Here is a 15,975-nt window from a genome sequence, read left to right on the forward strand (position 1 = left end):
TCTAAGGCGGGATTTGGGCTCTGGACAACGTCGATCCTAACCATAACCTACTTGGGATCTCATTGATTTAGATAATCTACTATTATTATAATTATTTTTGAAAATTTATTAACTTACTAATTAAGTAATAATTAAGAAAAAAAATTGGGTTTCGGTTTAGTGGAAAGCTTTGAAGCACGGTTGTAAGATCTTTCTTATCTTTATCTTGTTATTATTAATATTATTTTAATTGTTGTTTACTTGTTAATTTGTTATTAATATTGTTATTAATTTGTTAGTATTACTAGTTATACTTATACTTGTTAATTGTTATAATTTGTTATAATTTGTTACTTTGTTAGTGTTATAAACTTATAATTGTTAATTGTTATAATTTGTTATAATTTGTTACTTTGTTAGTGTTATAAACTTATAATTGTTAATTTGTTATAATTGTTAATATTGTTGTTAATTATTATTTATTAGTTAATAATCTTAATTAATCATGACATCAAACCCGAACCAATCCTCCTCTAAAAAAGCTAAATCTAAACGATCATTGGAAGGCTCTTCTATGCCCCTCCCTACAATGCAAATCCCTACTATGCAAATCCCTACAATGGCCAATCCCACCCACCCCGGGTTTTCTACCGGTTTTTCCACCGGATTAGATCAACAAGGGGCATTCCAACCATGGCAAAGGACCCAATCTCCACCTTATTATGCTTCCGCACATGATATGCCTTTTGAATTTAACTATCAAACAACTCAAGCAAGCAACACACAACCTGCCGGCTCTAGTGACCCATCCGTCCAAAATACTATTCCCCCATCTGATAACCCATTCATTGAATGGTACACCGAAGAAGAAATGACCCTTTTGAAAAACCGAAAGAGTAAATGTTGGCAATATTTCTTGTTAAGTAAAGATGGTGAAAAAGCCAAGTGTAAAACTTGTGGTAATGTTTATTCGGCTCCAGCCAAAGGCGGTACGGGGCACCTAAACCGACACAGTGAAAAATGTGGTGCCCCTAGTACTGACCCAACTCAACCAAAAATTTCTCAATTCCATCCTTATGGCTTCACTTACAATTATGAGAGGGATAGGGATGAACTTGGGAGAATGATAGTCCAAGCCGAACAACCTTTTCTTTTTGCTGAAAGTGATCCGTTTAACAATTACATTAAACGAGCACTACAACCCCAACACAAAAAAATCTCCCGAAAAACCGTTAAAACAGCTGCCATGAAAACTTACTTAGAATACAAAATGAAATTAATTGAAGAACTTAAAACTCTTACTTCAAGAGTTTCTATAACTTCTGATGCATGGGATGGTGGTTATGGTTTACATTATTTGTGTGTTACTTGTCATTGGGTTGATAGTGAATGGTTATTGCAAAAACGTATTATTTATTTCAAAATGCTTGAATACCCCCATACGGCCTTTAATATTTCTAATTGTATTATGAGTGCTCTTGATGAATATTGTCTTAGGGACAAAATCATGTCCATGACGTTTGATAATGCAACATCCATGACAGCTAGTGCTAATCTAATTAAACCAAACTTGCATAATGTCATAATGGATGGAGATGCATTACATATTAGATGCATTTGTCATGTTTTAAACTTGTGTGTTAAGGATGGACAAGAAGCAATTGGTCCATACTATTCCAAAATTCGAAATGCTGTTTTGTCTATTATGTCTTCTAGCAGTAGGTATCAGGAATGGAGGCGATATCTTAAGCAAAATAAGATAAAGCCTATTAGAATAAAAACGGATTGTCCAACTAGGTGGAACTCCACCTATGACATGTTGAGTCAGGCACTTTCGTATAGAGTTCCATTTTCATTGTTTTACAATAATAAGTATCCACAATTCATGATAGCAGACTCCGATTGGGATAATTGTGAAAAATATATGCAATTTTTACAATTATTATATAGTATGACTCACTGTTTTTCTTCTGTTTATGTTCCTTGCATTCATTCTTTCCTTCAAAATGCATGTTTATTTGCTCAACTTCTTTATGAACATCGATCACAACAAGATTACAATGATTATGTTCCACAAATGGAGGCTAAATGGCGTAAATATTACACTAAGCTTCCTATGGTTTATATGTTTGCTTCTATTTTAGATCCTAGATCAAAGTATGATGGCACATTTATGCTAATTGATATTTACTATGAATGCATGCAATTCGGTGATGGTGTCGAAGAATATAAAAATCATGTGAAAGATAAATTTTTTGAGTTATATAGAGTTTATGAATCTAAATATGGAACCGTCACTCATTTTGCCCCTTCTCAAACATCCAAAAGCGTAAGTAAAACGGGCAAAAGTTTGGCGGCCCAAGCTGCTAACATGTTATCTAAGTTTTCAGGTAGTGGATCATCATCAAGGCGAACACAAAGCGATGTTTCGGAGTTGCAAATGTACTTAAACTACGACTTCATGAAAGGCTTGGACGAAGATTCGAGGTTGGGGATGGACATCCTAGATTGATGGAAATCCCAAAGCACAAAGCATCCAATTTTGGCGGCAATGGCACGTGATATTTTCAGCATCCAAGCCTCCTCCGTTGCCTCCGAACGAGCTTTTAGTGCTTCGGGAAGGGTTCTAGACGATAGAAGTACAAGTTTGTTGCCCGAAACACTAGAAATGTGTGTTTGCTTGAAGGATTGGATGGATGCCCAAGAACGCATCCAAGATCGTACTTTTACGGCCAAGGACAACATCGATGGTTCCGATCGTTCTGGTTCAACTAGCTCCTCCGCATTAGCTAGTGAACATGAAGCCGAAGATGAAGACGAAGAAGATAATGAAGACCTTGATTGAAGATTACCAACAACTCGAGAATTAATATTAATTAGCGAAAATTCTAGTATTTCCTATGTACTCTATTAATTAGTGAAAATGTTAGTATTTCCTATGTTGGCTATGTACTCTATTAACATTAGCCGTATAATAAAATAACAAAATAAGTTATTCATCAATTATTGTTAGTTGTACACTTGTACTTCATATTATCTTTTACTTAATAAATTTTTATGAATGAATTTTTTCAACTTTTAATTTTATGGAATATGTTATATTGTTATTTAATTTTTGTCTAATACTTATATAGTTATATGAATAATATGATATATAGTAAATTATGAATGAACAATAAATATTAATATAATTTAAACAATATTTAATATAACTTAACTCCATAAAAAATTTAATAATTATTAAATTCAAATATTAAATTGTATAATTATTCAATTCAATTTTTTCTTTCATAAAAAAAATTCAAGTTTTTTTAAAGTTTTTTTTTTTTTTTTTAAAAAAAAAGAAAAAGAAAAAAGGGTAAGCCGTGGGCCGGCACGGTGGCCGGCACGACGGCCGGCCCGGCACGGCACGACCGGCACGGTGGGCCGTGCCGTGCCATGGACACGGAAGCTTGAAGGCAGGCACGGCACGGCACGGCCCGCCTCCACCGTGGGCCGGCACGGCCCGGCACGACACTGTTCATGGCCCGCCTAGGCACGGCCCACGGCAGGCCCGGCACGGCCCATGCCCACCATTAGTTTCACCCCATTTTCTGGCATAAAGGTATGGTTTTGAAAAAAAAAATTGATTAAAGTGTGTTTTTGCAAAAAAAAAATTATAATGTGGTTTGTTGCAAAAAATTGCTTATAAAAGGTGGTTTTTTTTACAAAATTTCCTTTTTTAAAAAAAGTTTTATTTTTGGACCTATCACGTGTTGACACGTTCTGGTAATTTGCTATTACAAGTTGGATGACCATTGGGAGTGATAAAAATTAATAGGGTATAAAGTTGGGAGTGATAATAAATAAACGAAAGTGATTAATAACAGCGGATGAAGCAAAGTTGGGATTAATGGTTGCAATTTTTCTTTGCCGAAAACCACATGTCAAAACCCCTTTGCAGCCGACCCACTTTACTTAAAAACAACCACCTCAAAACCTTAAAACCCCAAAACCGAAACCCAAGGCTTGTTTTCCATCATTTTTAGTTTTTAGTTTTTTGTTTTTTGAAAATAATCCAAAAAACCAAAAACAGGAAACAAGAAAAAGATATTTCGTCTTTTTTGTTATCAGTTTTCAAAATTATCATGATTTTAATAATTTTGACTAATTTTTGATTCATTATATGACATATATCATATGGTTTTAGAAAAACAAAAAACCAAAAAATAGAAAATCACAATAATGCCAAACGAAGATTCTTGTTTTAGGGTTTCAAGGTGGTGATTCGGGGGGAAGAAGGTGGAGATGGCAGGGAGGAGACAAATAAAGTTTGCCCGCGCGAGAAAAGGGGTTTGGGTGGCCGGCGGATCGGGAGGGAGGGTTTTTCGGGGGAGGAAGGGGGTTTTAGGGTGAGAGGAGGGTGGTTCAAGGGAAGGGGAGGCCGTCGACGAGAAGGCCAGGGTTAGGGTGGTGCCGCCGCGAGGTTCAAGGCAGGAAGTACCGGGGTAGGGTGGTCGGGGGTTGGAGTTATGGTGGTTGGCTGGGCTGCGATGTGTGGGTGGGTGAATTTTTTTTTATAAATAATTAATTTTTTAAAAATTAAGATTAGTTTAACAAGAATCAATCATATGTTGTCATGTGGCATAATTAGTCTTAATAACTAACAAAGTTAATGTTAGTTATTAGTCATATGGCCATTATTGGCATTTTTTGTTAAACTCAGTGATATATGGTGAATTTGAAAATTTTGATGGTTATACAGTGACTAAAGTGAAAACTCAGGAGTATATGGTAAAAAAAAAAAAAAAAAAAAAAACTATCAAATGAGATTATATTAATAATTTGTACTTTCCAAACATGAAAAATTTATGATTATTTTAATTACAATTATATATACACAAGGACACATTAACATAAATTTTTTAAAAAATGTAATCTATTCTAATCTTGACTGGTATGATCATTTGTGAAGTAAACAAATTTTGCTTAATGAAATGAACCAAGTAGTTTCTATACTTATAGTGTATATAAACCAATCGTAATCTTAATCATAAACATAAGTTAAACCTTTTGGTTGATATAGTCATTTAACATGGTATGTTATCAAAGTCATGTTAGTACACATCCTTATAACCTGATTCAATAATTAACATCATCGTTGGCTAGTGCTTTGAGAGGAAGGGCATGAGTAGCATAATTTTTATGATCAACTAACCGAACAAATTAGTACAAATTGTGTTTCAGTTGAAAACAATAGGACCTTACCGAAGGTCTAGAGAAGTGGTGAAGACTGGGCTCGGTCCAAGTAATGTTGGGCCGAGGGTTTCCTGCACAGCAAACACACATAAACTAGGCTCGGGGGTGTTGCCGAGGAAGGCCCCTCCGATGCTAAAGTCAGTACAATGTGTAGAGAGAGAAGCTATGCAAGAGAATTAATTGCTTGAGGCTTTGTGTGAATCAATGTACAAATGTGATATTGATGGCTTTTATACCTTTGCATATATGGGAGAAGCGGGCCTTGGCCCAATTGACTTGTCTTGTGGACTGATCTTGACTTTAGCTTAAATGGAGAGTTGAACCTTGACCTTGGGCTTTTAATTGGATCATTTAATGACTAGGCCCAATTGGACTAAATTGGACCCAAACAACTTGCCCCCCGGACCCGATTTGGAAGTATGATGGGTCGGGTTTAATTAATCAGAAAAAGGAGGGAAGTAAATGATTTAATTAATCCAAAAAATTTGAATTTAAACCGCAATTAATGAGATAACGGCGGCTGGATGGATAATGGCAAAAGTTGGACGGATAATGGGCAGTTAATCAAGAGGGAACGTGTTTAACGGTTACTTAGTGGGGTATTTAAGAGAAATTAAAGCGCGGACTCCCAGAATTCCCATTTCTGGAAATATAATCGAAAGGCGCACTATCTCTCCTCACTTCTTCACAAACACTAACCCAGAACTCTCGAGAAAACCCAAGAACCCGCATCGAAACTTCACAAATTCCCCGAGCATTAAGCTTAGAAACTGAAATTCGTCATTACCAACTTGTAGATCGGCAAATTCCGCTTCAGATTAAGGTAATTTCCTTTGATTTTAGTTTGTTTTTTTTCAAATTCGAACTCTTTTCCCCCTTTTTCGACTTTTTCTTCGAAATTCAACAATGGTGAGAGGAGTTAGAGGTAGAGCCCGTGCTCCAAGAAGAGCAAGGCAAATTCCCGATCCCAGGAACAGGACTGGGACATGGAATGGACAAAGAGTGGGGCCTGACTCTGCTGAAGGGATCAGGGCGACTCCAATTTCTTCGGCGTCTCCTGAGGGAACGGAGGGGCCGAGCACCTCTGGGCAGGACGAGGGTGTCCCTGCTGCTCTTTGGGATTTCCTCCCTGGACTTACTGAGTGGGAGGATGCTGAGGTGGCCTCAGCTATGATAAAGAACAGTCCCTACCCATGGTGGGTAGAACATGCTGAAGAATATCGGTTTGCCGAGCAGATTGAGCTGCAATACAGCATTATGGAAGCCGATGGGTATTGGTGCCGAATGCTCGTGGCATCGGATAGGATTCATCGTCCACCCCCGGGGTACGTGGGGGTGTACACGAGACAACTTCAGTATGGGCTGAGGTTCCCCTTGGATGAGTTCATCCGAGACATGCTCATCCATTACAAGATCTCCCTTTGCCAGCTAACACCAGTCAGCATCCGAAGGGTGATGACTTACTTGTGGGTCTGTAAGTTTTTCAGATATACCCCAAACATGCACTGCTTCAAGAAAATTCATCGGCTGGTGCCGAATACTCAAAGTGGGCATGGACATCATGGTCCTGGGTGGTATCGGATTGAGTCCCGCCCCCAGTACCTCACAATGTGGCCGAATGACTCTTCGGACAAAGACTGGAGAGGTAAATGGATCTAGGTTAGGGCGCCCACAGATCCAAACCACCCTTACGTCTTCAGCGCCCCCCGATACCTCTCCAACCCTGACCCAGAGATGCTCAGCCTGGGTCCCTTAGAAAACGATGGCCAAGGAGACTTCAATCTCCATCAGGCCAGTATTTTTGGGAAGATGGATAACCCAGGGGAGATTGGCCGAATGAAGACCGTTCCTGCAACTTGGCTCCCTGACAACCATTACGTCTTTAAGGAGCATATGCTTGCTGCAGTCGGCCTCAGCCGAAAGTTTAAAGATGGTAAGCTCCTTCGGCTGGGGCCGAAGCCTTTTCTTTTTATATATTATTATTTTTTTTTTGCTTTCGCGTTTATAATTTATCCAGCATCTTGACGTTGCTGAACTAACTTTTACTCATTTTCTGTGTTCAGAGCTGAACGAGGTCACTGCCAGAATAGACTACGAGCGTCTCGGCGTTGACCAAGGGAGGACCATTCTGACTCGGCCCCCCTCCATCACTGAGCCGAAGGATCAAGACGTTCATCTGGACTCGGCTCACTTTCAAATCGAAGCTTCTGCCCCCTATCAGCGGCAGAAACCTTGGTGGAAAAAGCGAGATCCTTGGTGCCAGCTGTTGGACGAGGAGCTCGAAGCTGCTCGTACAGCCGAAGAGGTTGCACGGGCTATCGAAGCTTGTGAAGGAGGAGAAGGATCCTCCAGGGCAGCTGAAGAAGCAGCAGCAGCAGCTAGGGCCGCTGAGGAAGAAGACGAGGCTTTGCTGAAGACCTCGGTGAGTTTTTAGACTTAGCTTTTCAGCTTCTTTTTCTTCTTTTTTTCACATTCTTCTGCCCCCCTGTCTTTTGCAGTCTGAAGAGAGCAAAAGACAAAGAGAAGGGAAAGCCCCTGCTCGTCCCGAAGATCAAATACAAGAAGAATCTGAAGAATCAGACATGGACGAGCAACCTCTTCTCAAAAAAAGACGAAGGATGGCCATCATTGGCCCTCACGATTTTCAGACGAGGCCGAGGCCCGTCGGCATCAAAATAAGGGAACCTGAGGAAGGCGGTGGATCGCCGAGGGTTCCTCAGCCACCACCTCAATCACCACCGAAGACCCCTTCACCACCTCCTGAGATGGAGGTGGATTAGAAAACTCCCGATCCGAAGGGAGGGGTCCAAGAGGAGGTTCAAGAGAGTGCTGTTGAGCACAATGCTGAAGATGCTGTGAAGCCCGATGCTGAGGGTTTCACAGCTGATATTGCAAGAGAGGTTATGGCTTTCGTCCTCACCCCTGAAGAAGAAGCAGAGGTCAAAATAATTGACTCTGCTGAGAAGAAGGAAGAAGCTGAGCCATCTAAGACTCAGGAAGCTCCATCGTCCTTCTTTCCTTCTTTCCAGATGCTGCAGTCTGGAGAAATAGGTTTCTCAGCCCCCCGAATTCCAATTCCAGATCACATCTGGGACCTCATATGGGGCCAGAACCGAGAAGGTGCTGCAGCCTACTTCGGCAATTTTACTGGCCTATCCGAAGTAGATAGGGCGAGGATCTGGTCGCTGAAGGCCATTGCTGGGATGGGCGAATCCAGCAGATCAGTTCCAGACCCAGCCAGGTCTAATCAACTGCTGATGATGCAGGTAAATCTCCTTCCTTGCCTTTATCTCTTTTTCAGTTCAGCTCTTCACTTCAGTTTTTTTTTTTTTTTTTTTTTTTTTTTGCTGACTTGTGCCTCTGTTTCCAGTTTGTGCACAATCAGACTCTCACTGTAGAGCTGATAGATTCCCTACAAGATAGGGTAGATGCCGCTGAGTATGACAAGAAAGTGGCAGAGGAGGAGCTGAAGCTTGCTAAGCTGAAGCAAGCAGCAGCTGAAGAGAAGCAATAGAAGGGTGAAGAATATGAGAAAAAAGCTGCTGAGGCCCTTCAAACCTTCTGCGCGGCCATGGAGAAGGAAGTTTTTCCCCCACTGATAGAAGGGGAGAAATTCCTTCGGGAGCATATGGGAGTGGACATCTCCAAATTCAAGGCTGCTATTGAGAGCAGAATCAGAGAAGGAGTTGCTGCGCAAGTTGAAGTGCAGCAAAAGTTGGAAGCTCTTGAAGCCAGTAGAATGGCTGCTGAAGAGGTGTTCCAAACTCAAAATGTCCAACTCTTAGAGGCTGTTACTGCTGCTGAAGCTCAAAGAGTTAAGCTCCAAGAGGTTGAGGATCAGCTGAGGGTCAAAAAGGATGAACTGACCCAGGCTCAGACTGAAGCTTCCCAAGTTCAGCAAGAGTTGAACGAGCAGAAAGACTCCTCCTCCAAGCTCGCTGATGAGCTGAAAAAATCCAAGGAAGACTTGGAGGAGACAAAGAAGAAGTTGGCTGATGCTGAGGCTCTACTCAAGGTCCGTATCTACACCCAAGAAGAGTACGACATGGGTTTCAGAAACGGGTTCAGAGTGTGCCGAAGAGTCTGCCTACATGCTGAGCCGAAGCTGGACTGGTCCAAATGTGCTGAATGGATCCAGGATCCCGAAGACCCTCACATGAAGTATCCAACTCCAATCGAAGCTGAGATCCTTGAGGCTGAAGAAGCCGAAGAAGAAGCTGAAAGAAAGGAGATGAAGGCTGAACGAAGGGAAAGGGAGGCTCAGCAGAGTGCAAAGCCTGCTTCTTCCGCTGCTGGGACTGAGGCCACCATGGGACCCAGTGATGCTGATCAGTCTGATCCTCGGGCTGAAGCATAGGAACTCGGGCAATCGTCTTCAGAATCTTGCGGTTCATCGTGCGCTTAACTTTAGACTTGCCGCTTTCTGAATTTTTGCCTTGTTTTTTGCTTCAGCTTGCCTTGATGTACAAACTGCTTTCTTGTTTTTGTATGTACCTCAGCAGCTGTAATTTTCCGCTTGTGGGCGGCTGCCGATGCTTTATTATGTCCTTTGAACATTTGAACTTGTAGCTCGTTTTCCGAGTATTAATCTCATTTATCTAATGCATTTTCCTCGATTGCTTTGCCTTATTTTGAATGCTTTACTGTTTCTGAACTTGAAAGGTTTTCGCAAAAATTTGCTAAGTACAAAGCTTTCATCTTGAAGAATTCTGCTGAAGATAAACTTGCACTGATAGTGCCTCTTGCCCCCCCCCCAGTAATCTGAAGACTCAAGTCTTTGGATTGCTGAGTTGGGTTTTGTTTCTTTAACTTTCAGACGAAGCTGAATAAAAAATTTCTAACAGTTGCTGTTACCCTTGATTTTCTGTCTATCTTTAAAAATGGATATCTGAAACACAAGGCCAACTGAAGGCAATGTTTCAGATAATGGCTTTCTGGGATACAAGGCTCAGTTAAGGCAATATCCCAGACTTGTCCATGGACTCATGTCTTTGGAGAACAAGTCTTACTGAAGTTTGACTTCAGCTGAAAGACCAGAGTTCTTTAAAAAGACGATTTTGTCAGCAACCTGAAACCCAGTTACCCGAAGGCGAAGGTTTCAGACGAGGCTGAATAAAAACCCTTAAAGAGTAGATAGCATAAAGAAAACTTGAGAGAATAAAAAGTTGCAAATAATTATAGAAATAGTGGCTCTGAGGCCTTTCATTAATAATTCAAAATGTACTTACAAAGATTGTTCTGCCCCGAAGGGTTTACACATGATATTTCTTAAGTACATCAGCATTCCAATGATTTTTCAGCTCAGTTCCATCTAACTGACGAAGTCGGTATGTCCCTGGCTGAAGCTCATCATAAACTTCGTAGGGTCCCTCCCATGCAGCTGAGAGTTTCCCATGGATTCGATTTTTCTGAACTGCAGCAGCATTCCGAAGGACAAGGTCTCCAATTCTGAGAGGCCTTGCATGGACCCTTCGGTTGTAAAATTTACTGATTCTCTGCTTATAAGCAGCCATTCTGTCTCGGGCTGAGTCTCTTACTTCATCGAGGAAATCGAGGGATTCCTTCATAAGTTGCTCATTCTCAGCCGAGAAGTGGTGCACTCGTAAACTTTCAGAACCGATTTCCACTGGAAGAACGGCTTCGGCACCATACACCAGCTCAAAAGGTGAATAGCCCGTTGCCTCCTTTTCAGTTGTCCGAAGTGACCAGAGGGTTCCTGGAAGTTCCTCTATCCACTTGGACTTTTGATCTTCAACCCTTTTCTTCAAAGCATTGAGGATTTGTTTATTTACAGCTTCGGCTTGGCCATTACTTTGTGGATGACATACTGCTGAATATGCCAATTTGATGCCGAACTGATCTGTGTACCGCCTCAGCGGCAGATTATCAAATTGCCTCCCATGATCGAAGACAAAAACCTTCGGAATACCAAAGCGAGTAATAATGTTCTGCCAAATAAATTTCCTGACAGTTTGCTCTGTGATATTCGAAGCTGCTTCAGCCTCAATCCATTTGCTGAAATAGTCAATGCCGACTATTAACCATCTTTTTTGGTAAGGTGCATCTGGAAAGGGTCCCAAAATATCCAGCCCCCATTGGGCAAATGGGAGTGGATTAACGATCGGCTGAAGGTCTCTAGCTCGCTGATGGATGACTGGTGCAAATTTTTGACATTTTTTACATTTTCGGACCAGCTCCTTAGCATCTGAGATCATGGTGGGCCAGTAATATCCGGCCCTCAATGCCTTGTGGGCTAGGGTCCTTCCCCCAATGTGATTTCCACAGATGCCGAGGTGAATCTCCCGAAGGATGTAATCTGCATCTGTTGGTCCCACGCACTTCAGCAATGGGGCTGAGAAGGACTTTTTCAGAAGCTCCCCTCTGAAGACGATGAACCTTGAGCTGGTTCTCTTCAGTTTGGAGGCCAAAATTCTGTCTTCGGGAATTTCTCCCCGAAGCTTGAAAGCTAGGATGGGGCCCATCCAGCTGGGTTCTGGGTCAGCGCAGCACACTTCAGGTGCTTCGTCGACACTTCTTTCTCGGCGCACTTCCAAATATACAGACCTGTTCAGCTCGGTGAGAGTTGAACTGGCAAGTTTGGAGAGTGCGTCGGCTTGAGCATTCTGACCCCTTGGGATCAGCTGAACTTCAAAAGTTCTCAGCTTTGCAATGACTGATTTGATCTTGGCAAGATAAGCTATCATGGAGGGCTCTTTGGCCTCGTAGCTGCCACCGATCTGATATGCAACTAGCTGAGAGTCTATTTTTAGGCAGACATGCCCGGCTTCCAAAGAGATGCACAATTCTAGGCCAGCGATTGCTGCCTCATATTCAGCTTCGTTGTTCGAAGCCTTGAAAGAAAATTTGAGTGCATACTCAGAGGATTTGCCTTCGGGAGAGGTTATCACTACCCCTGCCCCCAAACCATTTACGGTGGAGGATCCATCCGTAAATACGGTCCAGATTTTCTTTTCATCGTCTAGCGTCTCTTGGTACGAGCATTCGGCCAAGAAATATGCTAGAGCTTGAGCCTTGATGGCTGCTCTCGGCTGGTAGCTGATGCTGAATTCGGTGAGCTCAAAAGCCCACTTGGCCAGCCTGCCAGATTTTTCAACTTTGCCGAGAACTTTTTCCAGCGGCTGATCAGTTAAGACCACTATATGATGGCAATCAAAATATGGCCTCAGCTTCCGAGCAGCTACCACTACTGCAAAGGCGACTTTTTCGAGTAGAGGGTAGCGAGTCTCGGCATCCGTCAGAGTGTGACTGACGAAGTAGATCGATTGCTGAATTTTATTTTCTTCCCTCAGCAGCACTGCACTGATGGTGGCTGGGCTGATAGCCACGTACAGATACAAAGTTTCTCCCTCTACTGGGCAGGCCAGTGTTGGGAGCTGAGTCAGATGCTCCCGAAGCTGCTTGAAGGATCCTTTTTGCTCTTCTTCCCAAACGAGCTCTTTTGTTTTTGGGAGCTTCAGGGCTTTGAAGAAAGGTAACCCCTTGTCCGAAGCTCTGGAAATGAACCTCGAGAGGGCTGCCATTCTTCCGGTGAGCCGCTGAACATCCCTCTTTGTTTTTGGCTCAGGAAGATCGAGCGCTGCTTGCACTTTGGAGGGGTTGGCATCAATCCCCCTCTTGCTGACCATGAACCCAAGGAATTTCCCTGACTTCACGCCGAAGACACACTTCTTCGGATTCAGCTTCAATTGGTGTTTTCTTAATTGTACACCCCGGCATTCGTGACGAATGACGTCTTTGCTCGGTCGTCGGGGTGCATGAAGATCTGATGATACCCCAAGAATACGTCCATGAAACTAAGCAAGGCATGGCCACTTGTCGAGTCAACTAGCTGATCGATCCTCGGCAAGGGATAGAAATCCTTCGGACAAGCCTTATTTAGGTCCGTGAAGTCAACGCACATTCTCCAGGTACCATTGGCCTTCTGAACCATCACCACATTTGCCAGCCACTCCGGATATTGGCAGGGTTCGATGAAGTCTGCATCCAGCAACTTTTTTACCTCGGCTGCGATGTCTCGGTTCTTATTTGCGGAGTAATTCCGCTTCTTTTGCTAAACTGGCCGACACGTTGGGTCGACGTTAAGCTTATGGGAGATGAGGTCTGGACTTATCCCAGGCATATCAGCTGCCGAGAAAGCAAACACATCTCTGTTGTCCCGAAGGAGTTGAATAAGTTCACAACGGGTGCTCGGATCGAGGTCCATCCCGATTGTTACACATTTCTCAGCATCTCCTTTGGTCAACTTAACCGTTTCAGCCTGCTGGTCCAGGTCCATTGTTGATGGGCCGGACTCTTCACAATCTGGCCTGCTGTCTATGTCAGCAGGCGTCCCAGACTTTTTCTTCTTCGGCTGGCTCTCTGAGTCTTTCGACTTAGATGAGGAGCTAGCCTTTTCTTTTTCTGGCCCTTTTTCTTTGGGCACAACACCTTGGGGCGAAGCACTTAGGCCTTTCGGCTTTTTTGTGCTCGGCTCTCTTTCTTTTTCTTTCTCCTCCTCATCCTCCTCGTCGTCGTCTGGGCGACTAGTGGATGGCTTGAGGTAGTTGCACCTTCGGGCCTCCTTTTGGCTGCCCTGGATCCTTTCGGGGAAGCCGGCGTCTGAAACGTAGATCATCAGCTGATGATAAGTTGAGACGACCCCTTGGATCTCGTGAATTATGGGTCTCCCCAGAATCACGTTGTATACTGAAGGAGCGTCGATGACCAAAAATTCAGTCATGACGTTCCTAGCTGCTTCATCGCAGCCGATGGTGACAGGAAGCAGAACCTTCCCATCAGGATAAGTTGAAGCCCCATTGAATCCGGATACTGGATAGGATACCGGCGTGAGGTGTTTGGGCTTCAGCTTGATTTGATTGTAGGCCTTTTGGAACAAAATATTTGCTCCGCTACCACCGTCAATTAGAACTTTGCTGACGTCGTGGTTGGACACCGTGGCGATGATCACCAACGGGTCCTCGTGAGGGTACGTCACCCCCCGGCAGTCAGTGGCTGTGAACGTCATGTTCGGCACCGGTGAATGGGGTGGCTGGATGTCAGCATGGTTCACCTGATGGGTCAGAGCCCTGAGGTGACGCTTGTGCTCCCTTCGAGAGCATGCTCCTCCCGAAATAACATGAATTGGAGGGAATTTTCCCTCCGCAGTTTTGCTGTTCTTTCGGGGGAAGTCGATTTCCTGCCGAGAGTCCTTTTCAGACTTCTCAGCCTCTTTTTTCTCGCGGTGATCCGCGATATATTTTTTCAAGTACCCCTTCCGGACCATATCCTCGATTCGGTCCTTCAGCTGGATACACTCTTCAGTGTTGTGTCCCGGTGATTCATGGAACTCAAACCATTGATTTTTATTTTTCCGCTGATACCACTCTGGGAGTGGTCTCGGCTTTCTGTAACTCTGCTCCTCCTTCGTCACACTGTAAATCTTAGCGCACGGAAGATAGAGCGGAGTGTAAGATTCGTATCTGCCCGCAAAAGGAGCAGATTTTTCCTTCTTCGACTCGTTGGCCGAAGATTGCTCCGAGGCTTTCGCCTTTCCCTTTGCCTTCTGGCCTTGGCCTTCAGACGAGGGTGCTTGTTTTTGTTTCCCTCCCCCAGATTGAGGTTGGGTTTTTGTTTTGTTCCACTCTTTAGCTCGGATGAACTTATCCGAAGCATTAAGCGCCTCCTCCAAGATCCTGGGTGAATTCATGACCATGAAGTCGGAGAACGGTCCAGTTCTGAGACCGTGCTGAAAGGCGAAAACTGCCAGCCCTTGGTCCAGCTGAGAGATGCTGGACGACTCGTTGCTGAAGCAAGTCAGATAGTCTCGGAGGCTTTCAGGCTCCCCTTGCTGCAGACCCATAAATTCTGCAGTAGTCCTCTCTCGGCAGTTTGCCGTGGAAAACTTGCTCTTAAACTTGGAGGACAGATCGTCCCACCCGGTGATTGAGCCTTCTTTCACTCCCTTGGAGATCCACGCTTGCGCGACCCCCTTGAGAGTGGTTGGAAAATATTTGCACCAGGTCGCTTCGGATCTGGGGCAAAGATGCATGTGTGCCTCGTAAGAGGCGATATGGTCCTTCGGATCCGAAGTTCCATCATAAGTAATGTGCGACGGAATTTTAAACGTCGGCACATGGGCTTCCAGTATCCATTGCTCGAATGGAGAGTTGGAAGGCAACATCACAGCCTTACCCTTATTCCCAGCCGAAGGGACCGCGCTCCGCCCTCTTAGAGAGGTAGAAGTGGTTTTCGTCCCTGGCTGGGAGGTCTGGGCCTTGGCTACAGGGTAGGAGAGGCGGTTGTGCACGCTCCGTTCCCTGTCGCCGAGACGGTCATGAACGCTTCGACGAACAGTTTCTGGCCGAGAGGCAAAACTGCTGCTTTTGTGGGTCCTGCTCGCAGTGAGCTGAGTGGAAGGTTCCCTGAAGAAGTGAGAGTTCCTGTTTCTCTCCCTCTCGGTTCTTCTGGTGTCCTCCTCCCATTCGCCGAGCTCCTTGAAAGAGGAGGGTTTCCCCCCCTCCTGGCCGAGGTTTCTCCGCTGATTCCTGGTTTGCGGAGGAGTTCGGTCGCGTGGAGGCGGCATGTTCTGGGCCTTCATGGCTTCCATGAGGGCCGCTAGGGCTCTCACTAGCTCCTCCGAGTTGGGCCCCGTCAAAGGTGTCCTCGGCTGAGAGCGAGAGTGAGTGTGAATGCTCCGGGATTGACTTCGAGCATGAGATTGAGTCCTTTGAAAGGACCGGTTATCCTCATTCGACCGAG

The sequence above is a fragment of the Chenopodium album genome, chromosome 14, assembly GCF_948465745.1.
Source record: "Chenopodium album chromosome 14, dcCheAlbu1.1, whole genome shotgun sequence".
Classification (NCBI taxonomy): Eukaryota; Viridiplantae; Streptophyta; class Magnoliopsida; order Caryophyllales; family Amaranthaceae; genus Chenopodium; species Chenopodium album.